The 17,594-nt window shown below is 40.2% G+C and overlaps 2 pseudogenes; both read right to left on the bottom strand.

Moving 5' to 3' along the window:
* Positions 1 to 6,971: 6,971 nt before the first annotated feature.
* On the bottom strand, positions 6,972 to 16,771 carry LOC110305837 (SPARC-related modular calcium-binding protein 2 pseudogene; annotated as a pseudogene).
* Positions 16,772 to 16,801: 30 nt separating this feature from the next.
* The window catches only part of LOC110305829 (NEDD4-binding protein 1-like), a 49,250-nt pseudogene continuing 48,457 nt past the window's right edge, over positions 16,802 to 17,594 (bottom strand).

A 17,594-nucleotide genomic window follows, 5' to 3' on the forward strand; every position in this document is an offset into this window, starting at 1 on the left:
AGGTATCATCTCACTCCTGTGGTGATACTACTTGATTTATTTTTTCCATTTTGATTAAATGATTAAGGTGTTCTAACTTAGGTACTCATCTTAGATACTGTTTATCTATGGTTTTGACTTTCAGCAAGATCAACCCTTTGTTCAACAGAGATGCTAGTACTGACCAGAGGCACAGGAAAAGAATAAAAAGCTATCTATGCTGTGGTAAGGTCTCCCCTGATTACCTAGCCACAGTCTATGCATAGTTTTGTCAGATAGATCAAGAGGCCTTCCACAGAGATTAGATGCTCATGGACCTATGCTATATGCAACCATTGATTAACTTCATGGTAGCCAGATTACTGGATGACCCACAGCTACATAGCACTTCTTCCATTGGTGGTAAAATGTGACGACTTAGGACATTATAACCCTTGACCTTCCTTCCATGTGGACATATGAGCAACTGGATCTTTGAAGCAATTGGGTTTTACAGAAATATTGCCTCTGAGTTTTATGTCAGACATGGCAGGGAAGATTGTCAAAACCTTCACAAAGAAGCTATATCCTGCATTGCCATTTTTCCATGTGGATGTCATAGGTTACAAGTATTTTACTTGTTAATCATGACACTTTTGTATCTTAGAGCTCATTATTAATTGACAATGGCCTTTTAAAGGAAGCATTTTTCACCTGGAGTCAAATCAATATTCTCTGTGTGAGCAATCTATGTGAGGGGACAGAAGTGGCCCTTCCCATCTTCCCTCCTCCTCTCCCACAAAATGCCTTTCAGCATAAACCAAACTCAAACAAAATGCAGCCATATAGTAAACCTCTATCATTTTATTAATATTTCATACGTTAGAAGAATCAGATAAAAGTTTTATTCTTTTAGTATATAGTAGTTGCCTTCCTTTGCAAATGTCTCTGAAAGTTGCCAACAAATGTTGGTTAGACTTTATTGAATTTCGTTTTTCCGGTCAAACAAAAGAGGTAGGCCTAGAAATGATTTATTCTGAATACAACTTGTTTTTGTCTCCTGAAGGATGACTTAAAAACGTTGCTCATAGTTTCTTGTACAATTCTTAATATTCACAAATCTTGACTAAAATGATTAAGCAAAACAAAATTCATGGCTTGCAGATTTTCTTATGTACAAAATTTAGGGTTGTTTTCAAACTCTAATTACCACATTAATGAAGACAAGTGCCTCACATTTGTTTTAGATGATCAGCACTCCCTTTCTGGTTTATTAATGGAACTCTGCATCTTTCCTCTGAGCCCAGGTCTTCAACAGCACTTATTCATTATACTGGTGCCCATTTTGGTGGCACATCACAGTAACAACATGAAACAAAGTGTCCTCTATTACTTCATTGTGTGTGTTTTATGACTTCAAGTCACATTTCCACTTGAGAATACTCCTTCTGATGTATTTTCACTTTCTTCCATTATAGTTTATAGATCTAATACTTCTAGGTAGAATAGACTACTCTTTAAGAACCAACCAATGCTTCTGTCTGGATTAAAGCTCTAAAATTTTAGATTTTCTATCCCATGTGCATGCTTTCAAATTACTACCCTCTTGAATTTTTTTCATGTGCTACTCCTTCCTTACTGATATAGCATTCTCAGTCCAATGCATACTTCCCATTCTCCTGTCTCAACTTATTAGAAAGGCTTTTCAGCTCCTTTGCACAGTATCTAACTGTATCCCCCAGCTAGTACACTATATTTTTTTGGAGAACAAAGTTGTGTTGTGAGTTGATCTACCTCCAGACCCAACAGATTAAGACAAATTGAAAGAACAAGTATAACCTAACAAAAAGGCATGCTGATCGTATGAACACATGGAAAGAAGACTGGAGTTTTCATGGCATCTGGAAAGGCTTGGGTGCCTGGGGAGTTAGGATTTCTACCTTCCCTCATTAGAGGTAAAAATTGCAAGTCTCCAGGCCCAACTATTTTAGAAACAAACCACTGATACAGGACAGGAAACGGGGAATTCTAGTGATCCATGATGGAGTCTTAGAACATCAGGCTTACTACTGTTGGAAGCTTCAGTGTGACCATGTTTTGGTCCAAAATGAGTATGATGACTGGATAAGCTCTTCACATATAAACAGTGACTGCTCCTGCTCTCCTTTCATTAATTGACCACTTTCCATGCATAGTTTTGTCAGATAGATCAAGTGGCCTTCCACAGATGCTCAAGGACCTATGCTATATTCAGTCATTGAATAACTTCATGGCAATCAGATTACTGGCTGACCCACAGCTACATAAAACTTCTTCCATTGGTGGTAAAACATGATGATTTAGGACATTATAACCTTTGACATTTCTCCCATGTGGTTATTTGAGCAACAGGGTTTTTGAAGCAATTGTGTTTTACAGAAATATTACCTCTGAGTTTTATATCAGACATGGCAGGGAAGACTATCAAAACCTTCACAAAGAAACCATCTCCTCCATAGCAGTTATGGATGCCACAATTCACATTCATTTCACTTGTTAATCAAGGTACTTTTGTATCTTAGACTTCATAATTAATTGACATGGACTTTTTAAAGGGAAGTATTTTTCACCTGGCTTCAAATCAATATTCTCTGTGTGAGCAATCTCTCCAGTTTCATGATGTCTTCCATCCATCAACAATTAAAAGTTTTCATATTCAGACCATGTAAAATGTTTAGAAGTGTAAGATAGTCGCTAAAATACTTAAAATCCTTTAAATAAACTACTGAACAATATAGTATAACTCAACTTTGTAAAGGTACTTCTATATTCAAGACACTACAATGAAATCTGAATATTTTACTGATATCTAAAATGTTTGAAATAGAATAAATAATAATTTTACAATGGAGACAGAGCTGGTTCTAACAAGGCATCTACAAATACATTTACAAAAATAGGAACAAAAAAATCAATATTTTCCCCCAGCATACTTCCTTCTGAGAATATGTGGCTAGGTTAACAGTTAGATCCTTTGTATCGTTTATAAAAAACATCTTCATAATCTGGGCTGAGAACTATCTCAGTCAGTAAACTGAATACTCTGTAGGTGTGAGGATGTGATTATAATACTAACACAATCTTTTTTCAACATTTAACATTTTAACATTAATATTTATGATTTCTTTGACAAACATCTATTTTGTATTCAATGCATGAAAATCTTTCCTTTATCTATTGTATTCTGTTAATGAAGCTTGACTCTGTTGTGCCTGGTGGAGTTCCTAAATTTTTAGCTTCCACATTTTCATCAGTTATTGTTTTCTTTGTTAATTCTATTTCCACTTTCAGGTCCTGAATAGTATGATTCTTTTCCTTCAAATCTTTGTTGGTGTATTCATAAATTTTTAAGGGGTTTATTGGTTTTCTCTTTAAATACCTCTATCATATTCATAAAGCCAATACTATGGTCTTTTACTTGTTTTCAGCTATGTTATAATATTAAGGGCCTACTGGAGTGGGGCTACTGAACACTAATAGAGACATATTGCTCTGATAGGTGCTGATTGTGTTTGTAAGCTTGTGTCTGGACATCTAGGAATGGGAAGAGTATAATTCTAAGTGCTGGTATCTGGCTTTGTCTTTGTTGGGTGGATATTTTCTTCCTTGTTTTTTGTTTCCTTTCTGGATGTTTGGAGACTATGGTGGCTCTGTATTGCCTATAGGGAATTTTTCTGGAGGTCCTGGTGGGTGTGGGCACTAGGCTTTACAGTTAAAAGTTGTTTCAGGGTATTAGGACCTAGAACTTAAGAATGGGGAAGGGCTGGGGGCAGTACAAGAGGGAGAAAAGCAGATCTTCTAAGTTAGTCCCCTGGATATTGGGGCAGAAGGTGAGGAAGGGATACAGCAGAATACCTGCTAACTTGGAGCTGGGAATGAGACTGGGAGCATTTCATTTGGAAGAGCACAGGGAGAAGTGACAGTGAGCAGTTAGCCTAACTGCAGTAGCCTGTGAGTTAGCAGATTATGGGCCTGATGCAACGGAGAACTGGGATAAATCAATCAATGCTAGGAGGGTATACGTTACAAGAGTAACATCTATGTAGTACAATGGAGGTGGGGATAGCAGGTAAAGGGAGGCCTCAGCAGGTAGTCTGCTGCAGAGCTAGAAATGAGACTTGGGGATTGGATTTGAAGGAACTGAGGGAAATACGAAGATCTGGTGTTAGCCTAACTGTATCCAGAGTGGCCTATGGGTTCCCAGGAAATATCTGCTCCAGTTGGGAACTGAGATAAAACAAGTGGTGGAGGATGGATAGGAGGGGATGATCTGTGAGATCCATTAGAGATGGGGTGAGGAAAGCTGCCACAGGTGTTCTTCTGCAGAGCTGGGGAATAGATTGAGGGACTGGATCTGGAGGAATGACAGAAGAGGTAAAGATTCTCAGCCAGCATGTCTGCTTCTCCTGCAGAATTGGTCAGTTGGTTCCCAGAGAAGGCCTGCTGGAGTTTGGAGCTGAGATAGTGCAAAGTGTTCAGACAGTGAGTTTGAGAGGAAAGGATTTTTGAGGTGCAGTGGAAATGAAGGAAGTGGGGAAGGGAGGCTGCAGTAGGTATTCTGTGGCAGTGTTGGGGATGAGACTGGGAGATTATATTTGGAGGAGCAGAAGGAGCAATGTCCCCAATGAAGGAGCTAGAGAAAGTACCCAAGGAGCTGAAGGGGTCTGCAGCACTATAGGAGAAACAACAATATGAACTAACCAGTACCCCCAGAGCTCGTGTCTCTAGCTGCATAAGTTGCAGAGAATGACCTAGTCAGCCATCAGTGGGAGAAGAGGCCCTTGGTCTTGCAAAGATTCTAGGCCCCAGTATAGGGGAATGCCAGGGCCAGGAAGTGGAAGTGGTTGGGTTGGGGAGTAGGGGGAGGGGGGAGAGTATAGGGGATTTTCAGAGAGGAATCTAGGAAAGGGGATAGCATTTAAAATGTAAATGAAGAAAACATCTAATTTAAAAAAAAAAAAAGGAGAGATGAAGATCTACAGTTAATCTAACCGCTTCTGTGATGAAAGTGTTCACTTTGTTCTTAACAAATCCACTTTGCCTAGGAATGTTCACACTACTGCTCTGATGCAGGCAACTTCAGAATTGTACGAGTAAACTTTCCTCCTTCATTGCACAGTAGATTTAGATTTCACTGCAACAGAAGTATATTGGGTTTTGCAAGTAGGACATTGTGCTGTGTTGTCATCATTTTTTGTGCATGTTTTCCAAAGATGGAACTGTGCACTGTTTCAGTTATACATACTTTTGCTGAGGACTCCTCTTCTATTCTTGTTCAATCACTGTACTGATGCACTGCTACAATAATAATCTCATGTGCTCTGCTTTCTTGTAAATCAGTCCCCACTTATGTTACAGTACATCCCAGCATGGTGCAGTGGCATACTAGTGTTCTTGCTGCCTTGAAAGTACTACTGTATTTTGTTCTGAACAAATCAGTTTTACCTAGTAAGGTATTCACTGCTGTACTGAGGCAAGTAACTTCAGTGTTATAAGAATAAAACCAAGTACCTTGTTGCAAGCCAGATTTAGTTTTCACTACAGAAGAAGTAAATTTGTTTTTTGAAAAATGCCGTTAAGCAGTATTTTACTCACTTATGTTTATCTTCTCCAACAATGACACTGTGTACTGCTTCAGTGTCCTGTTGCAGTGATATAATAAGCTCAATTCTGTGGTTTCTTTTTAATAAATCAGCACTTGTGCTCAAGGACATCTCTGTGAGGTCTATAGCTATAGTAAAGTACTTGTTGTAAAACTACTATCATTTTCACTGTGTTCTTAAGAAAACTACTGGAACTAGGAATGTACACACTGCTGTTTGGGTGCAAGCAAAATCAGAGTAGTATGACTAAACTCATCTGCTCCAATTTAGATGGGATTTGAATATTGCTAAAAAAGAAGTACATTGCCATTTATTATTAATTATTATTATTATTATTATTATTATATTTTGCCAATATGCTACTGAATGTGGTTACATTCCCTTGTGCATTTGTTTTCCACAACTGACATTGTATACTGCCTCAGTATCTTTATCTATTATGTGTTCTTGCTTCTCATAAATCAATCACTACTTCAGTTCGAGTACATCTCTGTGTGGTGCACGGCTATGAAAAACTTCTTCCATGGATGCTCACAGTCAGCTATTGGATGGAACACAGGGCCTCCAATGGAGGAGCTAGAGAAAGTACCCAAGGAGCTGAAAGGTCTGTAACCCTATAGGAGGAACGGCAATATGAACTAACCAGTACATTCAGAGCTTAAGTCTTTAGCTGCATTTGTAATACTATGTCCAATTTTCTGAGGAACTGCCAGACTGATTTCCAGAGTGGTTGTACCAGCTTGGAATCCCACCAGCAATGGAGGAGTGTCCCTCTTTCTCCAAATCCTTGCCAGCATCTACTGTAACCTGAATTTTTGATCTTAGCCATTCTGACTGGTGTGAGGTGGAATCTTAGGGTTGTTTTGATTGCATTTCCCTGATGATTAAGGATGTTGAACATTTTTTCAGGTGTTTCTCAGCCATTTGATATTCCTCAGCTGAAAACTCTTTGTTTAGCTCTGTACCCCATTTTTAAATAGGGTTATTTTATTTTCTGAAGTCTGTCTTCTTGAGTTCTTGATATATATTGGATATTAGTCTCCTATCTGATTTAGGATTGGTAAAGATCCTTTCCCAATCTGTTTGTGGCCCTTTTGTTTTATTGACAGTGTCTTCTGCCTTCTAGAAGCTTTGCAATTTTATGAGGTCCCATTTGTCAATTTTTTGATCTTACAGCACAAGCCATTGCTGTTCTATTCAGGAATTTTCCCCCTTTGCCCATATCTTCGAGGCTTTGTCCCACTTTCTCCTCTATAAGTTTCACTGTCTCTGGTTTTATGTGGAGTTCCTTGATCCACTTAGACTTGAGCTTTGTACAAAGAGATAAGAATGGATCAATTTGCATTTTTTTAAATGTTTTTTGTTTTTAATTGTTCTTTGGTGAGGGAAAATTCCCACATGTCTAGGAACTGTCTTGAGTAGTCAGCTGTTCATCCTTGTTTCCTGGGCTGTCTATTAGAAGAAGTAATTTCAGCATTTCCTCCGGAGGTCTGGCGCTTCCTGGTGTTGGCTTTACCCTCCTCTCTGGTGACACCCAAGCAGCCCATGAGCTCCTGCATGGTGATGGACTTGTCATTGTTCATGTTGCAGTACTCCACAAACTTCTTCAAACACTTCTTGGGCTTGGATTTCTTTCGCAGGAACCTCTTAAAGGGTTTGATCTCCTTCTTGCCAATGTCTCCACTAGAGTTCTTATCAAGCAGCTTGAAGTACCAATGCACAACCCTCTCCTCCAGGGTGTGGCTGGGGTCTGGCTCTGACAGCCTACCAGAAGAGGAAGAGTGGTCAGAGACTGCATGAACCATGTCTGTGGAGAGAGCATCCAGGACACTTATCAGAAACTCGTGCTTTTTGGCACCAGGACAACCCTTCAGTGGCCTGTTCTTGTACAGGTCCCGGGCCTTCGCTGGCTGAGCTCAGGCTGTGTTATCACACTTAGGTTGCTCATACCTTGTGGAGGTCCCAGGAATGGGCTACCCATTGTCCACTAGCACACACCAGCAGTATCCAGTGGATGGATGGCATTGTACTGGCTTGTAGAGGCCATCATGTGCACACTCGGGAATCACTAATATTGTCATTCTTGGACTGTTTGGCTTCCTCAAGAGCTGACGGAGGATGCTGAATATTTATTGGTCTTGTTCTGCCGACTCTTAACTTGCTCGGTCCAGAGTGTAGGGTAGCATGAGGCAATATCTTCTTCATCTCCTTGGGGCTGAGTCTCCAATGCTGGGGCTGCAGCATCATCGGCTTTCCCTGCTCCTTTCCGATGCAGCAGCTTTTCATTTATTGAACCGGGGAACCTGAATGTCTTGTGGGCCACAGGGGTGCCACTTATGGGTTTTCCATTTGGTGTAGCACACCAACAGTATCCTGTGTAGCTGTGACACTGGACCTGACTATAGGTGCCGTCATCATTGCATTCTGGAATGAACACTTGCTCAAACTCCTTCCGGGCCTGCTCCTGGGTGTACTTCCTCTCAGCCACATACCTGGACACATCAGATGCACCAGCTTCAGCACAGGAGCTCTGGAGACACGGGTGACTGCTCCTGTCTTTGCCTCCGCAAAACAGGGATTACGATCATACGCTGTTATTGCTAACTCTTTTTTTTTTAAATTAGGTATTTTCTTCATTTACATTTCCAATGCTATCCCAAAAGTCCCCCATTCCCTCCCCTCCCCTACTCCCCTACCTACCCACTCCCACTTCTTGGCCCTGGCATTCCCCTGTACTGAGGCATATAAAGTATGCAAGACCAATGGGCCTCTCTTTCCACAGATGTCCTACTAGGTCAACTTCTGATACATATGCAGCTAGAGACACGAGCTCGGGGGGGGGGGGGGGGGGGGGGGGAGGGGAGGGGTAGTGGTTAGTTCATATTGTTGTTCCACCTATAGGGTTGCAGACTGTTTTAGCTCCTTGGGTACTTTCTCTAGCTCCTACATTGGGGGCCCTGTGTTCCATCCAATAGCTGACTGTGAGCATCCACTTCTGTGTTTGCTAGGCCCCAGCATAGCCTCGCAAGAGACAGCTATATCAGGGTCCTTTCAGCAAAATCTTGCTAGTGTTTGCAATGATGTCAGCATTTGGAGGCTGATTATGGGATGGATCCCCTGGTATGGCAGTCTCTAGATGGTCCATCCTTTTGTCTCAGCTCCAATCTTTGTCTCTGTAACTCCTTCCATGGGTGTTTTGTTCCCAATTCTAAGAAGGAGCAAAGTGTCCACACGTTCATCTTCATTCTTCTTGAGTTTCATGTGTTTTTGCAAATTGTATCTTGTATCTTTGGTATTCTAAATTTCTGGGCTAATATCCACTTACCAGTGAGTACATAGCAAGTGAGTTCTTTTGTGATTGGGTTACCTCACTCAGGATGATGCCCTCCAGGTCCATCCACTTGCCTAGGAATTTTATAAATTCATTGTTTTTAATAGCTGAGTAGTACTCCATTGTGTAAAGGTACCACATTTTCTGTATCCATTCCTCTGTTGAGGGGCATCTGGGTTCTTTCCAGCTTCTGGCTATTATAAATAAGGCTGCTATGAACATAGTGGAGCATGTGTCCTTCTTACCGGTTGGAACATCTGGATATATGCCCAGGAGAGGTATTGCGGGATCCTCTGGTAGAAATATGTCCAATTTTCTGAGGAACCACCAGACTGATTTCCAGAGTAGTTGTACAAGATTGCAATCCCACCAAAAATGGAGGAGTGTTCCTCTTTCTCCACATCCTCGCCAGCATCTGCTGTCACCTGAATTTTTGATCTTAGCCATCCAATTCTGATTCAAACAGCTTCAGGGTGTGAGACTAAAACTACCTACTTCTTTGTAAACATGATTTAGTTTTTACTGCAGTAAAAATACATTTTCTTTTGAAAATATGATACACTTTTATGTTTTAGTCATTAGTGCTTGTGTTTTCAAAACGTGACACTGTGTGCTACTATACTTTTAGATTCTTATACTCTATTCTCTTATTCCTTCCTTGTTATAACCCTAAATCTATCCCTAACCCTAATCCTAATTTCTTTGTGCAGTGCCTCAATAATAAACTTATGTGCTGGTTTATTGTAATAAATTACCACTGTTTTTTCAGTACTTTCTTGGGAGGTATAACAAAGTTTCTGCTCCTCTAAAAGTACTACCACTTTTATTGTCTTCTTAACAAACTGGCTTTACCTAATGGTAGACGCTATGTGTTCTAATGCAAAAACCCTCAGATTTGTAGGAGTCAAACCATCCATTTCATTGTTTTAGTTGAACAGGATTTGGATATTGCTGTAGTAGTAGAAGTGGTTTTTGTGAATATGCCAATGTGTGGTGTTTTGTTCACTTTTGTGTTTGTTTTCTAAATTCTTAAGTTCTGCTCCCCTATTCCTTTCTTATTACATTAACCCTAACTCCTACCATGTAGCCTCCCTCAAGCCTGAAGCAGGCTGAGCCAGAACTTGACCTTGCTGCCACTAAGGAGATTATCTAGGGTGGAGCCTTCCTCCCTAGATCACTCTATTGTTCAGTCGCTGTCACTGTTCCTCTTCAAGATACTGCTACCTGCTGAGAGTCCCAGGAGCTATTCCAGAGATTACGCCCTATTCTGCATGTCATCACCTGCAGCTGGTTCCAGGCTCCAAGAATGAATTGGTGGGAATGCCACCCCCCCCCCTGCCCCCTTTATAAAGAGTGTCTGCCATTAAACATTTGAACCTTGAGCAGACTAGCATGTCTTGGTTCCATTATTTCTCTATCCACCTAGGTCCCCTCTTCTCTTTCAGCTCCAGGCTGCCTCCCAGGCTTGAACCCGGACATGAGAGCCGCAGGCTGGCCCCAACACTACCATAACTGTAACCTAACCCTAAATATGTGGCATCTATATGGAGTGACCACTTTGCAGGAAATGCTTTCTCTACAAAGGCAGTGTTCCTATACTAATATGAGAACCACTTACATTCACCTGGATCTTAGAAATCAAATGAAGTATGTTACAAGTAAACTAACATTTTCTATCTTACTATTCACCAGAGTTAGCAGTAAGAGAGTGGCCTGTGTCTTTTTTGACATATCATTTCTTTCAGTGCACACAGACATCCTTCATGTGAGATCATTGTGAACTAAATTGTCCACAAAGGAAGGGATACTGTTTTGATAAGATTATGCTGAGAACCAAGGTCCTGATTCTAGATGCAGATCAAGGTATCATGATTCACATTTACCATTTGAGTATATATAAGGCTGAAACGGGACTATCATCAATTTTAGTTCAGCCTGTGATATACAATGATATCTTTGTCTCATAAAGAAAAGTAAAGAACATTGGCCACAATTCTATTTTCACACAGAGCTCAGTAGACTCACACTCACAGACAGGCATACATTATTTGTGAAATCGTTTGTTGTTGGTAGCAGAAAAAAAAAGCAATTGTGTTAACTAAATGCTCAAAATGTATATTTGGCAAAAGGCAAATTACAGGAATGCATGCAAACTTTTCTTTTCTAAAATTTTTATTTTGTATTTCATCAGTTATGCTATTTTTGTATGTGTGCTCATTTGTTATGTGTTGATTAGTATGTTAAGTGGGTTTTTTTTTTTTGCAATTTCTATGCAATTCAGAACCTTTGCTCGCTAAGTTGTATAGATGAAGAAGACAAGACAAGCAAACATTGTTTTGCTGATCAGTAATGATGGAGCTGAGATTTAAGTTTGATTCTTTTGTGTGCCTTAATACCAGATATATATGGTACAAGTGACCTTCATGCAAAAATGTCCTCATTTCTATGTAGATCTACCATGAGTATATAACATTTCTTGTTATTGCATCTTTGTTATGACTGTAGCTAGTACTTACTTAGAGTTTCCAATATGTCAAATTTTGTGATAAATCCCTAATTCTTATTTATTTTTAATTATGTATGTGCATCTGTGTGTACATGATATAATACACAAGTGATGTCACAGGATAGCTTGTAGGTGTGGGGAGCAGGTGTGGCAGCAGTCCCAAGAAGGCGCCAGGGACTGCAGCTAAGTCTTATGACTTGCACCTGACTTCCTCATACATCTGAATATAAGCCACAAACATTGTGAGAGCTGCGCAGGTGTACCAGGTTACTGGCGAAGCCATTTTGGTGGAGATATGCCCCTGCTGCCCTGATTAGCTGAAGCTGTGTACCTGGTGAGGTGATGTGGCCTGCTGTGAGTGGATGGGAACTGATAGTATATAAGAGTGAGAGGCCCAGGGCTCGGGGTCTTTCACCTACACAGTCAATGTGCAGCCCAATAAACGTGTTGCAGAAGGATCCTATTGTGGTGTCTTTCTTGCTGGCGAGTCAGGCGTCCCACATGTAGGTGTTGGTTTTCTCCTTGCAATTTGTGCATTCCAAGAATTGAGATCAAATCTTAACTTTGCTGAAATCCTTCCTAACTACTGAGCTGTCTTACCAACCCTTATGCTAAGTTCCTTAACACAGAGAAAGCTATATACTTTCATTTTAAAAGTGTTATAAGTATTGGCCTTACTTTCTGTCTTTCCCAGACAAAGAAACTAAAGTTTAGAAGAGGCCAGTAACTTTCCTCCTGCCACACAGAATTAGAATCCTTGTCATGTCACTAAATGGCCTCCCATTTTCACGTCTTAGTACCTCTCTGGAAGTTGGTAGAAATAATCCAGGTAAAGATACAAACCAATCTTACAGTCACAAAACTTTGACTGAGAATAAGTATAAGCCATTGTGGTTCTTTTGGAAGAGTACACTTTGGTTGCTCTAGTACTCTGTGGACAGAATAAAATTAGTGTACAACTGATTGTAAATTGTATTCTGGCTTTATGTATTTTGTACAGGCATGTAGGTTATTTCTTTGGCCATGTATTTTATGTAAAATCAATATAATGATTTGATAAAATAAGGAAAAAATAATCCCAGAGCTGTTTAGGCTATTTGAAATCTGACCACTGTTGCTTAATTCCGTGATGGCACTGAGCTCATTTCAAACTCTATAAAAGAAAATGAGTTTAATTCGGAGAAAGAAGACAGATGAAATTATCAAGGATGGATACATTGACTGTTACTTCTAGACATCTGGTTATGGCTGTAGGTGGTAGAAACAGAAAACTACTCTTGCCTGACAGTTTCCAGTTAGTTAAATTGGAAGGAGTTGATGCTGACACCCAGCTTCTCTCTCTGCTGTACATTGTAATTGGCACTAGACATGACAAGTTCTATGTGTGTTCTCAGAGGGCAAACGGAAGAATATGCTCATTACTCGGAGGGAGAGTACAGACAAAGCTTCAGTCTGAGTCAGGTATGGGCTCCCTTTTGTACCTGCATTACATGTGTGATGTTGAAATGAACTTACACTTCACATGATCGTGACTATCAGGAGTCAGCACCTGTGGCAATCGCCTGAATCCTAATATTTTAGAAACAGCTGGCTACTTCTCTTTCCTTTTCTGTTTCCTCCCTATTCTTATAAATTCTCATCCTATTTCTCCCTTCCCTCTCCAGCCCCCACTTTCTGTGTTTCTTTTTATTTTTCACAGATAGAACAAAATCCAGAAAACAATATACAACTCTAAATAAGTCTTTAAAATTTTGGCCTATAAGTAGTAAAGGTGTTGGCATAAAACAAATTTTTTTAATGATGCTGTGAGGATTCTAATGGATATTTTCAGGTTAAGGTGAAACTGATTTGGATTTTCCACTCTATGTGATAGACTGATGGTGTAAAGGCAGAAGAAATTTATTTTAGACTGCCAAGACTGACTTCTGCCTTTTATTTTTATTCTGTACTCACTGGTGGCAAATTCAATGGGCTTCTCTTTCCCAGGTTGTTGTTGCTGTTGTTGTTGTTATTGTTTTGTATTGTTTTATTTATTTTTTTAATTTGGGCTTTATGCCAACTATTACTTTTGGAAAGAAAGCATGGAAAGAATAGTTTTCAAAATGAACAATTAAGTTTAGCAGTTACCAAACCATGGCTCTTCAGTAATTTCTGCTAGCGTATTGCAGACCTGCCTCACTAACTGCACTTAATGTGACACTCAGGGTGGTAGCAACTAGAAACACCCCACACCCTGCCACAGCACACAGTGTTAGGTGGCACCAAAGGTGAGAACTTGCTCTTACTAAAGAAAATACCGTATTTTCAGAAAGAGATAATACCAAGGAGATAATATTCTGCATTCCATGAACTAGAAAAAGGAAACACATTTGTGTCTCATACATGAAGCAAATCAAAGCGCATTCTGCTTGTGAAGTTCAGTAGAACAATAAGTGTTTTGTAGAAGCTGACATCTGGATACCAGAAATACAAAAGGAGTTTCTCTAAGATTTGTTTATTATTGTTGTTACCGTTTAAGCTAAGAACACGTTTTTATCATTGATCTCCATGCCAGATACGGTCTTTTGTAGCAGCTGGGCAACAGGGAGTGGATGTGTATACTCTAATGTAGATTATAGTTCTGTGAGGATTCTGTCTCAAAGTTCTGTCTCCTTTTGTAAATAAAAGCTCAAAAATAAAATAAAACCCTTTAGAGACTTGTGCTTCTTCTTGTTGCATGAGATCCCATTTTCAAACATGGAGTAACTGGATGGACTATGGCATTTTAGCAAATTAGCCCTTAATGTGGTCTCATCTTGTGGTCATCCAAAATGAGTCAACATTCATATTTTTCTAGTTAATTAAAAAAAGCTAGTTTACTTGTTTGCTATCCTACTCTTTTCAAATAAATAATACATGGAAACATAATGTATTCTTTTTTTAAGCTTTTACCTTTTATTGGAAATAGATTTTTGCCTCATACAATATATCCTTTTTTATTAGATATTTTCTTTATTTACCTTTCCTAGTTTCCCCTACGAAAACCCCCTATCCCTTCCCCTACTCACCAACCCACCCACTCCCGATTCCTGGCCCTGGCAGTCCCCTATAATGGGGCATATAGACTTCACAAGACTAAGAGCCTCTCCTCCTATTGATGACTGACTAGGCCATACTCTGCTACCTATGCAGCTAGAGCCATGAGTCCCACCATCTGTTTTCTTTGGTTGATGATTTAGTCCCTGGGAGCTCTGGAGATACTGGGTAGTTCATATTGTTGTTCCTCCTATGGTGCTGAAGACCTCTTCAACTCCTTGGGTACTTCCTCTAGCTCCTTCATTGGGAAACCTGTGCTCTGTCCAATAAATGGTTGTGAGCATCCACTTCTGTATTAGTCAGGCACTGGTAGAGCCTCTCAAGAGACAGCTATATCAGGCTCCTGTCAGCAAGCTCTTGTTGGCATCCACAATACGGCCTGGTTTTGGTGGTAGTTTATGGAATAAATCCCCAGGTGAGGCAGTCTCTGGATGGTCATTCCTTCAGTCTCTGCTTCACACTTTGTCTCTGTAACTCCTTCGATGGGTATTTTGTTCCCACTTCTAGGAAGGACGAAAGTATAAAGTATCCATACTTTGGTCTTTCTTCTTCTTGAGTTTCATGTGTTTTGAGAATTGTATCTTGGGTATTCTGAGGGTCTGGGCTGATATTAACTTATCAGTGAGTGTATATCATGGGTGTTCTTTTGTGATTGGGTTTCCTCACTCAGGATGATATCCTCCAGATCCATCCATTTGCTTAAGAATTTCATAAATTCATTGTTTTTAATTGCTAGTAGTACACCATTGTGTAAATGTACCACATTTTCTGTATCCATTTCTCTGTTGAGGGACATCAGGGTTCTTTCCAGCTTCTGGCTATTATGAATAAGGGTGCTATGAATATAGTGGGACATATGTCCTTATTACATGTTGGAGTATCTTCTGGGCATATGTCCAGTAGTGGTATTTCTGGATCCTCTAGTAGTACTATGTCCAATTTTCCGAGAAACTGCCAAACTGATTTCTAGAGTGGTTGTACAGCTTGCAATTCCACCAGCAGTGAAGGAGTGTTCCTCTTTCTTCACATCCTCACCAGCATCTGCGGTCACCAGAGTTTTTGATCTTAGCCATTCTGACTGGTGTGAGGTAGAATCTCAGTGTTGTTTTGATTTGCATTTCCCTGATGACTAAGGATGTTGAACAAAGACAAAAAGATAAGCAACAGATTGGGAAAAGATCTTTACCAATCCTAAATCCAATAGAGGGCTAATATCCAACATATACAAGGAACTCAAGAAGTTATACTCCAGAAAACCAAATAACCCTATTAAAAATGGGGTACAGAGTTAAACAAAGAATTCTCTTTTTTTTCTTTTTCTTTTTCTTTCTTTCTTTCTTTATTTATTTTTTCTTTTTTTTTTTTTCTAGTTTTTTCTGAACTCTGGCTAGCTGATTCGACTCAGCTGTTCTGGCACAAACTCTTTGACAAGCTGATTGATTCCATTGGGCAACTCACTGAATTGCTCTGCTTGGCCTCTAACTCTGGCCATCTGTTCTAATCTTCTGGCTACTTTTTATTCTCTGGCTCATTCTATCTTTACCTATGTCTAGCTTGTTCTCTCTGCAATCTGTCCAGAGACAGGTTAAACTGTCCTGGTTAAAACTGCCTCTGAACTCCACTAAGTGAACTGCCACTAACTGAATGGCCACAAATTCAACTCCACTTCACTGCTTCTCAATTGCACTGCACAAACTGCACTGAACTTCATGAACTACACTGATCTTATGAACTGACTCCCAACTGACAGAGTCTCTCTCCAATTGATGCTCTTAAATAGCTTCCCGTTCCCTGTGCTGTTTTCATGAGAGTTGGACATATCCTATCTCTGACTCATTCTGTCAAATCTTTCTCTGATTCATCACTTTGTCAGCCCCACAATTAGACATCACTGGGATTAAAAATGTGTGGCATGCTTGCATTCCAGCCCCACTGCAACACATACTGACTTCCATTCTGATCTTAAAACATCTTTACATTATACCAGTTAATCTAATTCATCAGTTTTTCTTTTAATAATCCAGTGTCTTTTAGCAGCATTGTTCCTGATGCACTGACTTTCAAAAAAATTCAAAGTTAATAAAGCATTATTAAGTCTATTTCTAGGAGTTATTTTCCTTTCTGTTTCCTGGGGATCTTCTTTTCTTATACACAAAATATCTCCATCCTTTTTTTCTATGCAGTACAGCTATGTTCACTCTGGGAAGGCGTTGTCACACTATGGTACTTCCCACAGTTGGCAGCACCCTCTGGCCCCATAATCACTGGACTCTCAGTTCAGACTTCAGTTCAACACCAGAGTGCACTAATGTCTTTCACACACAGCTGAGCTACCAGAATCCAGTCAATCTTCAGTTTTGCTCAGAGTCAGGGAAGATCTTCAACAGTGTCACCCTCAGCTTTCTGGTCTCTGTGGATCTCTGTGCTAAAGTGGGAAGATTGCGCTGCATACTGAGAAAGGTGGTCAAGGGTGCCATGTAGTACTGCTGAGAAAGCCAGGGGCTTGAAGAGGCTACCAGACCTGGGGTGGAGGCTAGTGGCTGGTGTTGGTTCCCTGGGTGCCAGGGCTCTGCAAGACAGGGCATTGGATAGCAGCTGCATGTCTCTAAGAAAGCTCTCCTTTCAAAGAAATTATTCTAGCTGAGGTCTGTTTCTTCCCAGAGAGTCATCAAGAATCATAAATACGTTCCCCACAAATGTGTACTAAAGGAGTCTTTTTGTAATAATTTCTCTCCAGGACACTGACTCAGTCAAAAACTCTCTGAAGGTATGTATCATTTGTTACAATTATACCTCAGTCTTGTCCTCCAAGTGTAGTAAGAACCTATCACTGGTAGAAGCAATTCTTTCTCCAAAGACCATCCAAGCAGGAGATAAAGATAATATTCCAAGCTCCTGGGGCTTGGTTAAGAAGTTCTCTTCTGGCCTTCCAGTTTCTGTCTCTACCTGTAGCAGATCCTCTGCCACAAGGCTCCATACCCAAATACTGCCAGAAGAGAGCTGGTCTCCCAGGAGTTCCTACACACCTGTGAGTACAGGTAAGACCACCACTTCTCTTCAAATTCCTGGCCCAAGAGGGACA

Source organism: Mus caroli, unplaced genomic scaffold (genome assembly GCF_978045245.1).
Source record: "Mus caroli unplaced genomic scaffold, Mus_caroli_1 scaffold_2, whole genome shotgun sequence".
Lineage (NCBI taxonomy): Eukaryota > Metazoa > Chordata > Mammalia > Rodentia > Muridae > Mus > Mus caroli.